This window comes from Uranotaenia lowii, chromosome 3 (assembly GCF_029784155.1).
Source record: "Uranotaenia lowii strain MFRU-FL chromosome 3, ASM2978415v1, whole genome shotgun sequence".
NCBI lineage: Eukaryota > Metazoa > Arthropoda > Insecta > Diptera > Culicidae > Uranotaenia > Uranotaenia lowii.
The window spans coordinates 166270512-166287778 of NC_073693.1; the positions used below are offsets into that span (position 1 = coordinate 166270512).

Here is a 17267-nt window from a genome sequence, read left to right on the forward strand (position 1 = left end):
AAAATCCTAACAAAAAAAAAAGAAAAATAGAACTATTTAACCAAGACGAAGGCTCACATGATATTTAACACATCTAGAGTTGCTATAGTGGCTATTATAACCTATAATAGGTACTTTATGAAATATGTTGTATTCTTCACCATGCAGTTACTTTCGGCAATAAACAATGAACACGAGAGGGGATACTCTTATTTACAAAATAAGGACTGTCCCGAAGGTGGGCATTTTGAGTGTTAAACTGGTTAAACTACCTACTAGTTTGGAATTTCAACTAAACACTTTTTATCACTTTCTACCAGACCCACCGTCTTCCACTTGAAGTGCAAGCTCGTGCGTTTCCTGAATATAGATAGCAAAAAATTGAAAAGCACTAATTGTTTGATGTGCAAATTTATTCCATTTCAAAATGTGGCACAATATATTGCGCTTAGTAAAATATTGTATAAAATTTTGATTTAATTTATTTTGATTTGAAAATGTACTTGTTTTTTAATGAAAATTACGTTGAAAATGGCAAAGCTCCCGTATTGCTCCCAAAACATAGAAAAAAAATCGAAAAAGAGGGAAAAGAGGGAAATGTTTCACTAACACAGCGATGCCAAACATCTGTTTTGTTTGAATAGGTTTGAATCACTGCTCGAATTCTTGAAATCGTGCGCGCACACTGTAAATGGATAACGCCTCAACCTGAGCATTATAGCCACCAACAGGATTAAATGATTTGAGAGTTCTCAAAATTTGGTAAAAATAATACCTACCTACCTACCTAAGGGTCCAGCGCCGATTGACCGGCGCATAGGGCTGAGATAAAAGATCTCCACTGCTGGCGATCCGGAGCCAGCGTCTTCACTTGCTGCCAGCCAAGGTTCTCGTCAACTGTGCGGATTTCAGCGGCTAGACTTCGCCGCCACGAGCTTTTGGGCCTGCCTCTTCTTCGATGCCCATCTGGATTCCAGTCAAGCGCCTCTCTGCAAATCTCGTTTTCATCTCTTCGCAGCGTGTGCCCAATCCATCTCCACTTACGTTCCCGAATCTCGATTTCTAGCGCCTTTTGATGACACCGGCGATGAAGTTCAACGTTTGAGATCCAGTTGCCAGGCCACCAAGCGCGGATGATGTTCCGCAGGCACCGATTCACAAAAACTTGCAGTTTTCGCGTCGTCACCGCATATGTGCACCAAGTCTCACACCCGTACAGCAATACGGATTTGACGTTTGAGTTGAAGATTCGGATCTTAGTTCGTAGAGAGATCTGGCGTGACCGCCAGATGTTTCGGAGACTCGCAAACGCAAATCGGGCTTTTCTGATCCGGGTTTCGATGTCCTTCTTGGTACCACCATCAGGCGTAATCTGGCTACCAAGATACTGGAAGCACTCCACTGTCTCAACCTGTTGTCCAGCTACCACGAAATTGGAACGATTTTCTGTATTGATTTCCATCGACTTGGTCTTTCCGACATTGATTTTGAGACCTGCTGCCTTGGAGCTTTCGGTGAGGTCGTCGAGTTTGCTCTGCATGTCTTGTTGTGTTTGGGCGAGCAAAACAATATCGTCTGCCAGGTCAAGGTCGTTCAGTTGCTCCATGGTTGAAGGATTCCACGGCAATCCTCGGTTTGGTCTACAGTCAATCGATCCAGTCAAGATCTCATCCATTACGATGAGAAAAAGCAGCGGTGACAAAATACATCCTTGTCTCACTCCAGCAGTTACCGGGATTGGTTCGGACAAGACACCGTCGTGTAAGACCTTGCACGAAAATGCCTCGTACTGTGCTTCGATGAGATGGACTAGTTTCTCTGGGACCCCTCGTCGTCTAAGAGCAGCCCAGATGTTTTCGTGGTTCAGTCGGTCAAATGCTTTTTCGAAATCAACGAACACCAGCAGAAGAGAGTCCTGGAATTCGTTGATTTGTTCCAGTATTATTCGTAGCGTTGTGATGTGGTCCACACATGATCGTCCGGATCGGAATCCAGCTTGTTGCCGTCGGAGTGTAGCGTCGATTTTCTCCTGGATCCTGTTCAGGATCACTTTGCAGAGTACTTTAAGGGTTGTACAGATCAAAGTTATGCCGCGCCAGTTACCGCACTCTGTTAGGTCTCCTTTCTTTGGGACCTTTACGAGGATACCCTGCATCCAGTCGGCCGGGAATGTTGCAGTATCCCAAATGTCAGCGAAAAGACGGTGCAACATTTGTGCTGACAAGGCAGGGTCGGCTTTGAGCATTTCAGCAGGAATGCAATCGATTCCAGGCGCTTTGTTGGATTTCATGTCCTTGATTGCCGCTTCTATTTCAGCCAGCGTGGGCGCTTCCGAGTTGACGCCATTAATGCGACTTACTGTGGGCGCCTCGAGCTGCGGGTTCTGTTGGCCATTGCTATTTGTAACTCGGAAAAGTTGATCAAAATGCTCAGTCCAACGCTTGAGCTGATCTGTTCGATCTGTCAGCAGCTGACCTGCTCGGTTTTTCAGCGGCATTCTTGCATTAGTCCTTGCACCACTAAGGCGGCGAGAAATATCATATAATAATCGGATATCTCCAATGGCGGCGGCTCTTTCTCCCTCTTCGGCTAGGGAGTTTGTCCAGGCTCTCTTGTCTCGTCTACAAGCTCGTTTAACTGCCTTTTCCAGCTCCGCATATCGTAAGCGGGCGGCTGCTTTGGCTGACCCGGTACATGCCTGCTCAATTCCGACTTTCGCCTTTCTCCGATCATCGATCATCCTCCAGGTTTCATCCGACATCCATTCACTTCGTCTTCCACAAACTTTACCGAGAGTACCATGGCTCGTCGTGATAAAGGCATTCTTGATTCCACACCACTGTTCTTCGACTGTTCCGTCTGTCGGCAGTTCCGAGGCTCGGGATTCTAGCTGTTCAACGTATGCCCTTTTCACCTCTGGATTCTCCAACCGGCGGACGTCGTATCGACACCCGACTTTCTCCTCGCGCCGTTGGACACGCGCAACCCTCAGTCGTATCTCGCCAAGGACGAGGTGATGGTCGGATGCAATGTCTGCGCTTCGTTTGTTGCGGACATCAAGAAGGCTCCTTCTCCATTTTCGACTGATGCAGATGTGGTCAATTTGATTTTCTGTTCGGCCATCTCGGGATACCCAAGTGACCTTATGTGCTGGTCGATGGGGGAAGAGCGATCCACCGATCACCATGTTGTTGTTGCCACAAAATTCTACAAACAGCTCTCCGTTTTCGCTCATCTGTCCTAGACCATGGCGCCCCATGATGCGCTCAAAGTCCTGATTATCGGAGCCAATCTTTGCGTTGAAGTCGCCTAAGTGGATTTGAATGTCACCCTTCGGAATTCTCTCAACCACGCTGTTCAATTGACTGTAAAACTGCTCTTTCTCCTGCAAATCGGCAACGTCAGTTGGCGCATAACACTGGACCATTGTAAGGTTTCTAACCCGTGTTCTGAATCTGGCTACGATTATTCTTTCGTTTATCGGTTCCCATCTTATGAGGGCCGCATGGGCCTGCGGGCTTAACAGGAAACCAACTCCTCGTTCCCGAGTAGCATGTTCTCCTCGTATGCCAGAGTAAAGCAGTACTTGCCCGGACTGTGTCTTGTGTTCTCCAGTGTTAGGCCAACGGACTTCGCTCAGTCCCAATATCTCTAGCTTGAGGCGGCTAGCTTCTCTAGCAAGTTGAGCCAGCTTTCCTGGCTGGGCAAGGGTCAAAACATTCCAAGTTCCAATTCTAGTCCGTGTTTTCATGCTAAAAGTCGTTGCCAAAGTTCCAATTCGGTTATTTCTTCTCTCAGTTTCTGTAACAATATAAGGTATCAGGAGCAGTAGGTTGTTAGCCTAAAGTCCCTATCCCGCGATGGGGCTGCCATCTTGGACTTAGCTGGCGGGAGCTGCATTTCATAAATTCAGCCGCTTGCTGCAAGACAGACGCTGTTTGAGCCGCCCCTGACCTGGAGAACAGACGCTCGGTTGTTGTTGCACGCCGCCCCTGACCTGGGGAACAGACGCGTGCGGCCACCTTCTCAGTCTGCATGCGACCAAAGCATCCACCGGGGTTGGGTACCCGATCTCCGCTTAGGTTACTCGCACCCCAGCCGGCACCGCGGGGAGGTAGAGATAGGAGTTGTGAATAAGAGGTGATAATAATAATGGATAACCGAAAATTGCTCTTCAAACAAGGAAATAAAAAGTTGATTTCGTTCATGAATACTGAATTTACAATTGAATTTAAGCCATGAAGAAGTTCCATGGCTGAACGTGTATAGGAATAAATCTGCCAAGCGTGTTGCTGCTGTTTGGTAAATTGTACCTTTGTCAAAGATTCTTGTTGATTTTTGTTGAGTAACAAAAGAAATTGTATTTTCTTTCAAACAATTGGATCATTGGAAAACTTCAGAATTCAGATTCAGAAATCAGATTCAGAATTCAGATTCAGAATTCAGAATTCAGATTCAGAATTCAGATTCAGAATTCAGATTCAGAATTCAGATTCAGAATTCAGATTCAGAATTCAGATTCAGAATTCAGATTCAGAATTCAGATTCAGAATTCAGATTCAGAATTCAGATTCAGAATTCAGATTTAGAATTCAGATTCAGAATTCAGATTCAGAATTCAGATTCAGAATTCAGATTCAGAATTCAGATTCAGAATTCAGATTCAGAATTCAGATTCAGAATTCAGATTCAGAATTCAGATTCAGAATTCAGATTCAGAATTCAGATTCAGAATTCAGATTCAGAATTCAGATTCAGAATTCAGATTCAGAATTCAGATTCAGAATTCAGATTCAGAATTCAGATTCAGAATTCAGATTCAGAATTCAGATTCAGAATTCAGATTCAGAATTCAGAATTCAGATTCAGAATTCAGATTCAGAATTCAGATTCAGAATTCAGATTCAGAATTCAGATTCAGAATTCAGATTCAGAATTCAGATTCAGAATTCAGATTCAGAATTCAGATTCAGAATTCAGATTCAGAATTCAGATTCAGAATTCAGATTCAGAATTCAGATTCAGAATTCAGATTCAGAATTCAGATTCAGAATTCAGATTCAGAATTCAGATTCAGAATTCAGATTCAGAATTCAGATTCAGAATTCAGATTCAGAATTCAGATTCAGAATTCAGATTCAGAATTCAGATTCAGAATTCAGATTCAGAATTCAGATTCAGAATTCAGATTCAGAATTCAGATTCAGAATTCAGATTCAGAATTCAGATTCAGAATTCAGATTCAGAATTCAGATTCAGAATTCAGATTCAGAATTCAGATTCAGAATTCAGATTCAGAATTCAGATTCAGAATTCAGATTCAGAATTCAGATTCAGAATTCAGATTCAGAATTCAGATTCAGAATTCAGATTCAGAATTCAGATTCAGAATTCAGATCAGAATTCAGATTCAGAATTCAGATTCAGAATTCAGATTCAGAATTCAGATTCAGAATTCAGATTCAGAATTCAGATTCAGAATTCAGATTCAGATTCAGAATTCAGATTCAGAATTCAGATTCAGAATTCAGATTCAGAATTCAGATTCAGAATTCAGATTCAGAATTCAGATTCAGAATTCAGATTCAGAATTCAGATTCAGAATTCAGATTCAGAATTCAGATTCAGAATTCAGATTCAGAATTCAGATTCAGAATTCAGATTCAGAATTCAGATTCAGAATTCAGATTCAGAATTCAGATCAGAATTCAGATTCAGAATTCAGAATTCAGATTCAGAATTCAGATTCAGAATTCAGATTCAGAATTCAGATTCAGATTCAGAATTCAGATTCAGAATTCAGATTCAGAATTCAGATTCAGAATTCAGATTCAGAATTCAGATTCAGAATTCAGATTCAGAATTCAGATTCAGAATTCAGATTCAGAATTCAGATTCAGAATTCAGATTCAGAATTCAGATTCAGAATTCAGATTCAGAATTCAGATTCAGAACTCAGATTCAGAATTCAGGTTCAGAATTCAGATTCAGATTCAAAATTCAGATTCAGAATTCAGAATTCAGAATTCAGATTGTAACCGTCTGTTACATGTTTTTGTGTGGCTCCGCCACAAAATCAGATCATCCCTGTCCCTTAAGGAAAAACAAAAACAAATCCTCCAAACAGAATGGCTAACTTCACCCCACTTCACCCAAATCATCTGTCATCCCGCACAGGCACTCTCTTTCTCAGAGAAATCCAGGGGCGTCGTGCTCAACCAGGGCCGTCATGGGGAAGTGTGGGCACCCAGAGAACGACGCACCATGTAAATTTGCCGTATGTATGGGCGTCGGCCAAAAATCAAGGTCTATCGAATATCGGCAATGCAAAGCATGTTCTTTCTGTCTGTGATCTCGTTAGGAGTAAGAAGTGTGCGTCGTGTGTAGTTCAAGTAATTTAGTTTGTTTAAAATGTTGTGGTGTAAAATAATTAAATTAGTCCTATCTATTCTAGAGCTAAAAGTACAAAATTAAAACGTATTACAAAAACACAAACAGTAGTACGGTGCGCGGTTAAAAAAAATATAAGTACGGTTAGTAAATAAAAACAAAAAGTGTACGTAGATAGAAAAGCACGTGTTAAAATGTAAATGTTAATTTGTTATAGATCTAGGCGTTATAAAAAGAACAAATATCGTGAAGACAAACTTAACAAAAAAACATCACAAAGAAAAGGTAATTAATTTAACAACAGAAACAAAAATTGTAAACCACGTGGGCTGTGTAAAATCTTAAGTCACTGGTATTAAAACCCTGTTTGGCAGGTCCAAGAGGGCCTTTTCTTGTTTTGTCGGCTTATTCACCAGCTACTTCGTGAACTGCAACCACACGGCGACGTCTAACATCCAAAATCAACCAGACAGAAAGACCACCCAACATAACCTCGCCGGAAGGCTATCGGCTGTGGCCATCCGGTGGCGCTAAGACCGCTTGATAACCTAGTTTGGGCCATTACGAGGTTAACGAAGAAGGCAAGGCTAAAAACATAACCTTGTCGGGCTATTACGAGGGTATCGGAAAGATCATCCGGTACAACAAGGCCAGAATCACAAATCGCAACTTGCCAGCTCTTCCGGGACGCCGGATAGAGTCTACTGTGAATTCCGGATTGCTGGTGGAAAAATCAACATAAGATGGGAACCGCTGTCCCCATATGGTTCCAATCAACCATCGTTGTCCGCCGATCCAGCTGCCGCTAGTAGTTCCTGATAAATTCCGTGCACAAAACCTAACCGCAAGTATGCCTTATATGTGACGTCACCCCTGAAAAACTATGTAAATAAAACCCCCCACATTATGTAAAATTTGAAATCAGGTAGAATACTTTACTGGAATACTTTGTTATTTTACACCTTATCGAAAATCGTTCTTTCAATCCTTCCCTCTTAACATTTCCATTCACGAAATTATATGCTTTGCCCGCCTCGGTTTTAACATTTCTCATCGTTTGGACTGGTTGCTAGCATGAGAGGTAATCACCCATGCTTACGACCCTGGTTGGTTTGATTCCCATTGGATTCCTCTGCTGCGAGTTCCGCGGAAAGAAAGTGTCGCGTTGCATCATAAAACGACCCTGAGTTCCCATTTATTTACCTTTCCCAAATCCCCACCCACTGAGCTAACTCCGTGTTACAAGATTCAGAATTCAGATTCAGAATTCAGATTCAGAATTCAGATTCAGAATTCAGATTCAGAATTCAGATTCAGAATTCAGATTCAGAATTCAGATTCAGAATTCAGATTCAGAATTCAGATTCAGAATTCAGATTCAGAATTCAGATTCAGAATTCAGATTCAGAATTCAGATTCAGAATTCAGATTCAGAATTCAGATTCAGAATTCAGATTCAGAATTCAGATTCAGAATTCAGATTCAGAATTCAGATTCAGAATTCAGATTCAGAATTCAGATCCAGAATTCGGATCAGAATTCAGATTCAGAATTCAGATTCAGAATTCAGATTCAGAATTCAGATTCAGAATTCAGATTCAGAATTCAGATTCAGAATTCAGATTCAGAATTCAGATTCAGAATTCAGATTCAGAATTCAGATTCAGAATTCAGATTCAGAATTCAGATTCAGAATTCAGATTCAGAATTCAGATTCAGAATTCAGAATCAGAATTCAGATTCAGAATTCAGATTCAGAATTCAGATTCAGAATTCAGATTCAGAATTCAGATTCAGAATTCAGATTCAGAATTCAGATTCAGAATTCAGATTCAGAATTCAGATTCAGAATTCAGATTCAGAATTCAGATTCAGAATTCAGATTCAGAATTCAGATTCAGAATTCAGATTCAGAATTCAGATTCAGAATTCAGATTCAGAATTCAGATTCAGAATTCAGATTCAGAATTCAGATTCAGAATTCAGATTCAGAATTCAGATTCAGAATTCAGATTCAGAATTCAGATTCAGAATTCAGATTCAGAATTCAGATTCAGAATTCAGATTCAGAATTCAGATTCAGAATTCAGATTCAGAATTCAGATTCAGAATTCAGATTCAGAATTCAGATTCAGAATTCAGATTCAGAATTCAGATTCAGAATTCAGATTCAGAATTCAGATTCAGAATTCAGATTCAGAATTCAGATTCAGAATTCAGATTCAGAATTCAGATTCAGAATTCAGATTCAGAATTCAAATTCAGAATTCAGAAGAAAGGAATGAAATATTACGTGATATTACTAATTGTGTATCGATTTTTATAGTTTTTGGCTCATGATGAAGTCTACAGCCCATTTATATTCTTATTTTAATTAGAGTTCCTACATAGAGGGAAACTGTACAAGACGCACCAGTTAAGCATAAGCGCTATTTACAGCGATACCAATCTTCTAAGAACCAAATTGAAAGTTTACGATGATTCAGGGATCAGATTTACGTATTATCATAAAGAAAAAATATGATAAAAACACGATTTTGATTATATTTTTGTAAAAAACTTGAACAGCCAGAAAACAAACAGCGGGTTAGAACGCCAAAACAAGTGGATAGACCATATGGAAAGGGTGGTGAGAAAAGAACAATGATTATACGAAATGTAATGATTGGAACATCAAATGTTTAATTACATGCTCATCGTATTTTTGTAAACCAACCTTATTTCGGCGAAAAATCATTTATTATTGCTAAACTTTTTGAAAATTTCGCTATTCCAAATACACTTTTCTGTATCCTTATAGTTAAAACGCCTTCAGGTAGGCAACGAAATTTAATTTCTTGGCTGATATTGCAGCAAACATGGCGGCGGATATCTTTTTCGAATCGAATATTTGTGCACCTTTTTAACTCGAACAAGGACAAAATTTGTTAGAATTATGCATTGTTATCATAATTTGGGAGTCAGCAAATAAGAAGAATAGCATTTCGTTTTGATATTCGGGTTTCCTCAAAAGTTAACAGCATTCAAAATTTGAACGTAAAACACGTGATCTTGTGGGCATTCTGCCAATTTTGATATGATTGATTTTAGTTAAAATTCGTGAGAAGTTAGTAAAATACAACAAAATATGTTTAGCCTCCCGAAAGTGCATAAGAGTGGAAAAACAATAAGCTGTAGCTGTAGTTTCATCAGATTGCGCAGGCTGGTTTACCATAAAACCTTATACATACAGTACCGTTCATAATTGTATAGAAAATGGAAGTAAGCGCACTGTCACTTCGACTTTGAACTTCCATAACTTTTTATTCTGATGATAGTTTTTGATCAAATTTTTTGTGTTAGATAGATCAACTATCACACTATTATCACACAAAATTTGAGCACTCTCGAATTTGTGTGGCCTGAGAAACAGTAGGTTTTACGAAAATCGAACTTTTTGGACTTTTCTCATTCAAACTGCAATATCTCTGAAACTACGCAACAGTTTTTATTAAAATTTTGCACAGTGATTGTTGAAATATAAAACTAGCATGTCTGAAGTTTTCGAAAAATTCTATAGATGAGATCAAAAGTTACGCGAGGGGCAATATTTCAGGCATGAACCTTGAATTGCGATTTCTATAGAATTTTGGACGAATGTTTTCATAGGAAAATCATATTCTCTGTTTAACAACCAGTTAATCTTTTTCAACCGAAAAATCACAACAATATCGCGAGATTCTGATTTCAAAACACAAATGGACCATTTATTCCAATTTTTCTTTACTTCATTGCTTTTGCCAGACAATTTTTGTCTGATTGGTGGAGGAAATGATATTGTTCTCATAAATCGTCCAAAATTCTATAGAAATCGCATTTCAAGGTTCATGCCTGAAATATTGTACCTCGCGTAACTTTTGATCTCATCGAAAGAACTTTTCGAAAACTTCAGACATGCTAGCTTCATATTTCAACAATCACTGTGCAAAATTTCAATACAAAATGTAGTGTAGTTCCAGAGATATTGCAGTTTGAATTAGAAAAGTCCAAAAAGTTCGATTTTCGTAAAATTACTGTTTCTCAGGCCCCACAAACTCCAGAAAGCTCAAATTTAGTGATATAATAGTGTGATAGTTGATCTATCTAACGCAAAAAATTTGATCTAAAAATATCATCAGAGTGAAAAGTTATGGAAGTTCAAAGTCGAAGTGACAGTGCGCTTGCTTTCAATTTCTATACAATTATGAACGGTACTGTATGTTACCCATGAAAAAAAAAACAAGTTTCATATTGATTCCATAATTCCTTTTGTTTCTAAGAACTAAAATCGTTTTTATAAACTTTTCATGTAATAAATGATGAAAAACCTTGTATGCCACAATCAAAATGAAGAAAAACATAATAAAAAGCTATAGGTTAGTGTATTTTAGAGAAAGATTAGATTGGGCCATCTTACCCCGCTGGTGCGTCTTGTACAGTTTTCCCCTATAATAAACAATAAATGAAGGTTGAAATATTTTTCACTCTATAATTTCAGTAAAATACCATGCGCCTCCATTTTTTTTCGAATCGCGAATGCGAGCATGCTCATAAATATGTGTTTGATTTTTCCCCCTATTTTTGCATACACCCGGCTTTTCGCTTTTCCGTTTTCCACAACACAACAAAAATCATATGGTGGAATTCTGAAAATGAACTGTCAACATGAAAAGGAATATTCGCAAGCAATCGATTTCGCTTTCGTGGTGTGTGCGTATGCGGAAAATGCGCAGAATCATCAAATGTATGGGATATTTTTTCTCTCAAGCATAATTCTAAATACTTTTCATTAGTTTGGTGGTGTAGTTGCTTTCGGGTGGTGGATTATCAGATTTCAGTGATGTTTTCGGAGGATTTTGTGCAAAGTTGGTGTGAAAACTGAATTCTATATATTCAAAAATTGGTTTCAAAATTGGTTCGTAAGCCATACATAGTGTTTTTAAAAGTGATGGAGTTGGGAAGTGCCATCAACAAAAAAAAAAATGATTTCGATTCATGGAAGCATCGCTTATCAACCGAGATACAGAAGACAGCGCAAATGGAGTTCATCAGTTTTCACATCAATATTCTCGATTGGAAGGGCGTGCTGATTGCAGAATCATGTTAATAAGTCCTTTATGGGCTTGACAATGCCTAGACTCACAGCAAAAAGAAATTTTATGAAACCATCTTTCCAAAAATAGCTGCTGAAGGTGGTGGCACTTATCCTGAAGTATTTCAGGGAGTTAACCTGCACTAATACTAATCACGTTGTCTATTAGGCTAGCAAGAAGCTAGGTGCACAATAAGCTTTTAAGTTGTAACCAGAGAGTATTCAATGAAAACATAAAAAAGACAAATCAAAAGTTGTCACTTTTGAAAGGACCTAGCGAAATCTTTTTTTAAGAGTTTCATACACTTTTCAGATTTGATCCTGATGTTCTGTGTTCTATCAACCAGATCATAACTCATTGTAGCTGGAAAATCATTGAAGTTGCCAGACCAAATTTGAAGGAGTAATTAACGATATCTTTATTTTTTAAAATTTTGATCTAAATTTCCAAATGGGAAATTGGGTTCATTTTATTACAGTCTGTGGGTTATTTTTTTTTTAAATTTTATATTCCTTACCAGTATTGTTCTAGAATGTAAATTGATATTTTTTTTTTTTAATTTTTGAATCCTGGAATTTATTATTGATTGTTAGTTCTGTAAAAGAATCAATAATAATCAGTGTTTTTAGTCAGAAACACTATGAAATTCCATTTTCCAAAGATAACACAGAGTTACAGAATTTTCTGGTGACTATGTTTTTAAACTGATTTTGGAAGAATTTTACTACAAATTTCTTGTCAGATTTTATCTATCACTTAATTTTCGACCAAAATCAGTTAATATAAATAACTATCCTATAAAAAAAAAGATTTCATAATATCTCGCGCAATAACTCTTAAGTGTTATAAGAAATATTTACTTATTTTAAGAACTTTTTTTCTCTCTGTTTTTGTAGCTAATGGATCTCAAAAACTAGAGCTGTTGGAGGACAGCTTTTAGCAAAATAAAAAAAATGGATTCGTTTCACCTATTATACACTGACAAATCATTTGACACTTTAGTGTGTAAAATTTCACACATTTTGGAAATAAGTAGACCAACACATTAAATGTGTGAAGGTACTGCTGCACATTAATGTAAAACACCCTGTAAGGAAAAGAGATGTGTGCGTTTCACACATTATGCAGAAAGCGTTGAAAACGGTAAAATGTGTGAAATGTACATAGCTTAATAAGAAAAATGTGTAAAATAAAGCAATGTTTCAATAATCTGGGATGATTCGGAACTGAAATTAAAAGTTTGTTGCTATTTCAATTAAAATCACTTTTATTAAATCAATTAAAAGATTCGCAATGGATTGGCCCTATTAAAAAGCTGGTGTGGGATTAAAATTTCTTCCAGCGGAAAACACGGGTGGGATCTGAAAAAAAATGAAAACGATATTCGATATAGTTAGAAACTTTGATTTTATTAGTGACGGTTACTTACCAATAATTGACTATATACGACTCAAGACGACGATTTGGTCCTAGCATCTTTACGAATTTCTGTTATTACGGCTCTTTCTCGATTCGTGCAAAACTGATGAAGGAAAATCTGAAACAATTTATTTCACACAGTTTTTCCTTTCCCGCTTATTTCGCATAATGTGTAAATTTGGGAGTTGCATGGTGTGTAAAAATCACAAATCAGTTTGACAGCTCCATATATTTGCCAAAAATGTGTGAAATGTTTTTGTAAAATGTGTGAAATGATTTATCAGTGTATTCTCTGAAAATACACATTTGCGGAATTAATATGATTTGATGAATTCACATTAATTAATTTCAAAATTGAAATTGACATTGAATGTAGAAATAATTGAAAACCAAATAATGATACAGAAATTATATTTAGAATCTTTATTAAAAGTAATAGTTACTAATGCTCATGCTTTACTCCGGAAAGAGGAATGAAAAATCAGAAAAAAGTATAAAGAACTCCAATGAAAACGCAGTAACGAAGCTAAATTAAAAATTTGAATTATTCACAAACACTTATACCAGTAACAAAAATCTAGTAAAATGTTTTAAACTAGATATCAAATAAGATTCAGTCTCAAATAAATTTTCTAAATTAGTATTGGTAATAAACGTTCGTAAATTATTGCTTATAAATTACGGATCTAATTTATACAAGAATTGGACGAATAAAATTAGATCCAATTTAGTGAAAAAATGGCATAAATATAAAGGGTGATACGGTCAAAATTTGGCAAAGGGAAAATTGGATTTTGAGACCTGCTGCCTTGGAGCTTTCGGTGAGGTCGTCGAGTTTGCTCTGCATGTCTTGTTGTGTTTGGGCGAGCAAAACAATATCGTCTGCCAGGTCAAGGTCGTTCAGTTGCTCAATCGCTGAAGGATTCCACGGCAATCCTCGGTTTGGTCTACAGTCAATCGATCCAGTCAAGATCTAATCCATTACGATGAGAAAAAGTAGCGGTGATAAGATACATCCTTGTCTCACTCCAGCAGTTACCGGGATTGGATCGGACAAGACACCGTCGTGCAAGACCTTGCACGAAAATGCCTCATATTGTGCTTCGATGAGATGGACTAGTTTCTCTGGGACCCCTCGTCGTCTAAGAGCAGCCCAGATGTTTTCGTGGTTCAGTCGGTCAAATGCTTTTTCGAAATCAACGAACACCAGCAGAAGAGAGTCCTGGAATTCGTTGATTTGTTCCAGTATGATTCGTAGCGTTGTGATGTGGTCCACACATGATCGTCCGGATCGGAATCCAGCTTGTTGCCGTCGGAGTGTAGCGTCGATTTTCTCCTGGATCCTGTTCAGGATCACTTTGCAGAGTACTTTGAGGGTTGTACAGATCAACGTTATGCCTCGCCAGTTACCGCACTCTGTCAGGTCTCCTTTCTTTGGGACCTTTACGAGGATACCCTGCATCCAGTCGGCCGGGAATGTTGCAGTATCCCAAATGTCAGCGAAAAGACGGTGCAACATTTGTGCTGACAAGGCAGGGTCGGCTTTGAGCATTTCAGCAGGAATGCAATCGATTCCAGGCGCTTTGTTGGATTTCATGTCCTTGATTGCCGCTTCTATTTCAGCCAGCGAGGGCGCTTCCGAGTTTACGCCATTAATGCGACTTACTGTGGGCGCCTCGAGCTGCGGGTTCTGTTGGCCATTGCTATTTGTAACTCGGAAGAGTTGTTCAAAATGCTCAGTCCAACGCTTGAACTGATCTGTTCGATCTGTAAGCAGCTGACCTGCTCGGTCTTTCAGCGGCATTCTTGCATTAGTCCTTGCACCACTAAGGCGGCGAGATTTTTTATTTTTATTTACATAGTATTCCGTCTCACGACATAACTTGACGAACATAATTCCTAAAATTCACTCGGTTCATAGCAACCGTTCTCCAATTTCTCGGGCACCCCACGTTCGCCAGATCACGCTCCACTTGGTCTAACCACCTCGCTCGTTGCGCCCCCGCTCGTCTTGTTCCTACCGGATTCGTAGCGAACACCTGTTTTGCAGGACAGTCGTCCGGCATTCTCGCAACATGTCCAGCCCAGCGTATCCGGCCAGCTTTCACCACCTTCTGGATACTGGGTTCGCCGTAGAGTCGCGCGAGCTCGTGGTTCATCCTTCGCCTCCACACTCCGTTCTCCTGTACGCCGCCAAAGATGGTTCTTAACACTCGTCGCTCGAATACTCCGAGTGTACGCAGGTCCTCCTCGAGCAATATCCATGTCTCGTGCCCGTAGAGAACAACCGGTCTAATAAGCGTCATATACAGGTTACACTTCGTACGAGGGCAAAGTCTTCTCGACCGCAGTTGCTTGTGGAGTCCATAGTAGGCACGACTTCCGCTGATAATTCGCCTCCGGATCTCACGGCTGGTGTCATTGTCTGCGGTCACCAGTGAGCCGAGATAGACAAAGTCTTCGACTATCTCCAGCTCGTCGCCGTCGATCATGACCTTGTTATTACTGGACAAGCGGGTTCGGTCGGTCTCGGATCCGCAGGCCAGCATGTACTTCGTCTTGGACGTATTAATCATCAACCCAATCCTTCCTGCTTCGCGTTTCAGTTTGCGGTAGATCTCCTCCACCGCCGCAGATGATCTGCCGACTATATCAATGTCATCGGCAAAGCAGATAAGTTGACTGGATCTGTTGAAAATCGTGCCCCGCATTTCGCCCACCGCTCGTCGAATAACACCTTCTAGCGCCACGTTGAACATCATGCAGGATAGACCATCACCTTGTCGAAGCCCCCTGCGCGATTCGAATGAACTCGACAATTCACCCGAAATCCGCACACAGCACTGCGTTCCATCCATCGTCGCCTTGATCAGTCTGATTAGCTTCCCGGAAAAGCCGTTCTCGTCCATGATTTTCCATAGCTCGTTACGGTCGATCGTGTCGTATGCGGCTTTGAAGTCGATGAATAGATGATGCGTAGGGACTTGGTGTTCACGGCATTTTTGGAGGATTTGCCGTAATGTGAATATCTGGTCCGTCGTAGACCGTCCCTCCATGAAGCCGGCCTGATGACTTCCCACGAATCTGTTTGCTTGTGGCGTGAGGCGGCGGAGTAGGATTCGGGACAACACTTTGTAGGCGGCATTGAGGACAGTGATCGCTCGGTAGTTCTCACAGTCCAATTTGTCGCCCTTCTTGTAGATGGGGCATATTACCCCCTCCTTCCACTCCTCCGGTAGCTGTTCTATGTCCCAGATCCGGACTATCAACCGGTGTAGGCAGTCGGCCAACCTGTCCGGGCCCATTTTGATGAGTTCAGCTGCGATGCCATCCTTCCCAGCCGACTTGTTTCTATTCAGCTGGCGAATGGCTTCCTTAACTTCACTCATCGTTGGGAGTGGCTCCTCTTCGTCGTTGGCTACGCCGGCGATGTACCTTCCCCCACCGTCTTGATCTCCTGCATGTGCGCCGTTCAGGTGTTCATCGAAGTGCTGCTTCCACCTTTTGATCACCTCACGATTGTCCGTCAGGATACCCCCGTCCTTATCCCGGCACATTTCGGCTTGCGGCACGAAGCCTTTGCGGGATGCGTTGAGTTTCTGATAGAACTTTCGTGTTTCTTGGGAACGATGCAGCTGCTCCAGCTCCTCGAGCTCCTCCTCCTCCAGGCGGCGCTTTTTCTCCTGGAAAAGTCGGACTCGCTGCCTCTTCCGCTGTCGGTGATTTTCCACATTTCGACGGGTGCCTCTTTGCACTACTGCCGCCCGCGCGGCATTCTCTTCGTCCATCACCCTCCTACACTCCTCGTCGAACCAGTCGTTCCGTCGAGATCGCTCCACATAACCGATGACGTTCTCCGCAGCACTGTTGATGGCTGTTTTGATGGTATCCCAACAGTCCTCGAGAGGGGCTTCGTCAAGCTCGCCCTCTGCCGGCAGCGCTGCTTCGACCGATTGCGCGTAGTCTGCCGCGACCTCAGGTTGCTTCAGTCGCGCGATGTTTAACCGAGGCGGGCGCCGGTTTCGCTTGTTGTTCACTACGGAGAGTTTTGGGCGCATCTTCACCATCACCAGATAATGGTCCGACTCGATGTTGGCGCCCCGACAGGATCTGACGTCGATGATGTCCGAAAAGTGCCGGCTGTCGATCAAAACGTGGTCGATCTGTGATTGAGTTTGGTACGGTGATCTCCAGGTGTACTTGTGTGGGAGGCGGTGCTGAAAAAAGGTACTACGTACGGCCATTCGTTTGGAGGCGGCGAAATCAATGAGTCTGAGGCCGTTTTCGTTGGTGATTCTCAACCGGCACATTCGTGAGTTGATCGGCCACCACCCGATCACGCGCTTTTGCATCTTTCCCATCACTATA

At 40.7% G+C, this 17267-nt stretch overlaps 1 protein-coding gene and 1 long non-coding RNA gene across 4 annotated transcripts in view; both read left to right on the forward strand.

Annotated features, from left to right (window-relative positions):
* Positions 1–6444: 6444 nt before the first annotated feature.
* Positions 6445–7370, forward strand: LOC129750699 (uncharacterized). Its single transcript, XR_008738461.1, has 3 exons — positions 6445–6512; positions 6587–6654; positions 6744–7370. It is a non-coding gene; the product is annotated as an uncharacterized LOC129750699 (long non-coding RNA).
* A 3763-nt stretch (positions 7371–11133) lies between these two features.
* Positions 11134–17267, forward strand: part of LOC129758078 (protein P200-like) — a 64086-nt gene continuing 57952 nt past the window's right edge. The window contains exon 1 of one of the 3 annotated variants that reach the window (XM_055755510.1): positions 11134–11252. The gene's annotated coding sequence lies outside the window, so the exon portion shown is untranslated. Of the gene's footprint in view, positions 11303–17267 lie in introns of all 3 variants that reach the window. The other 2 variants (XM_055755512.1, XM_055755511.1) reach the window with 2 other exon arrangements.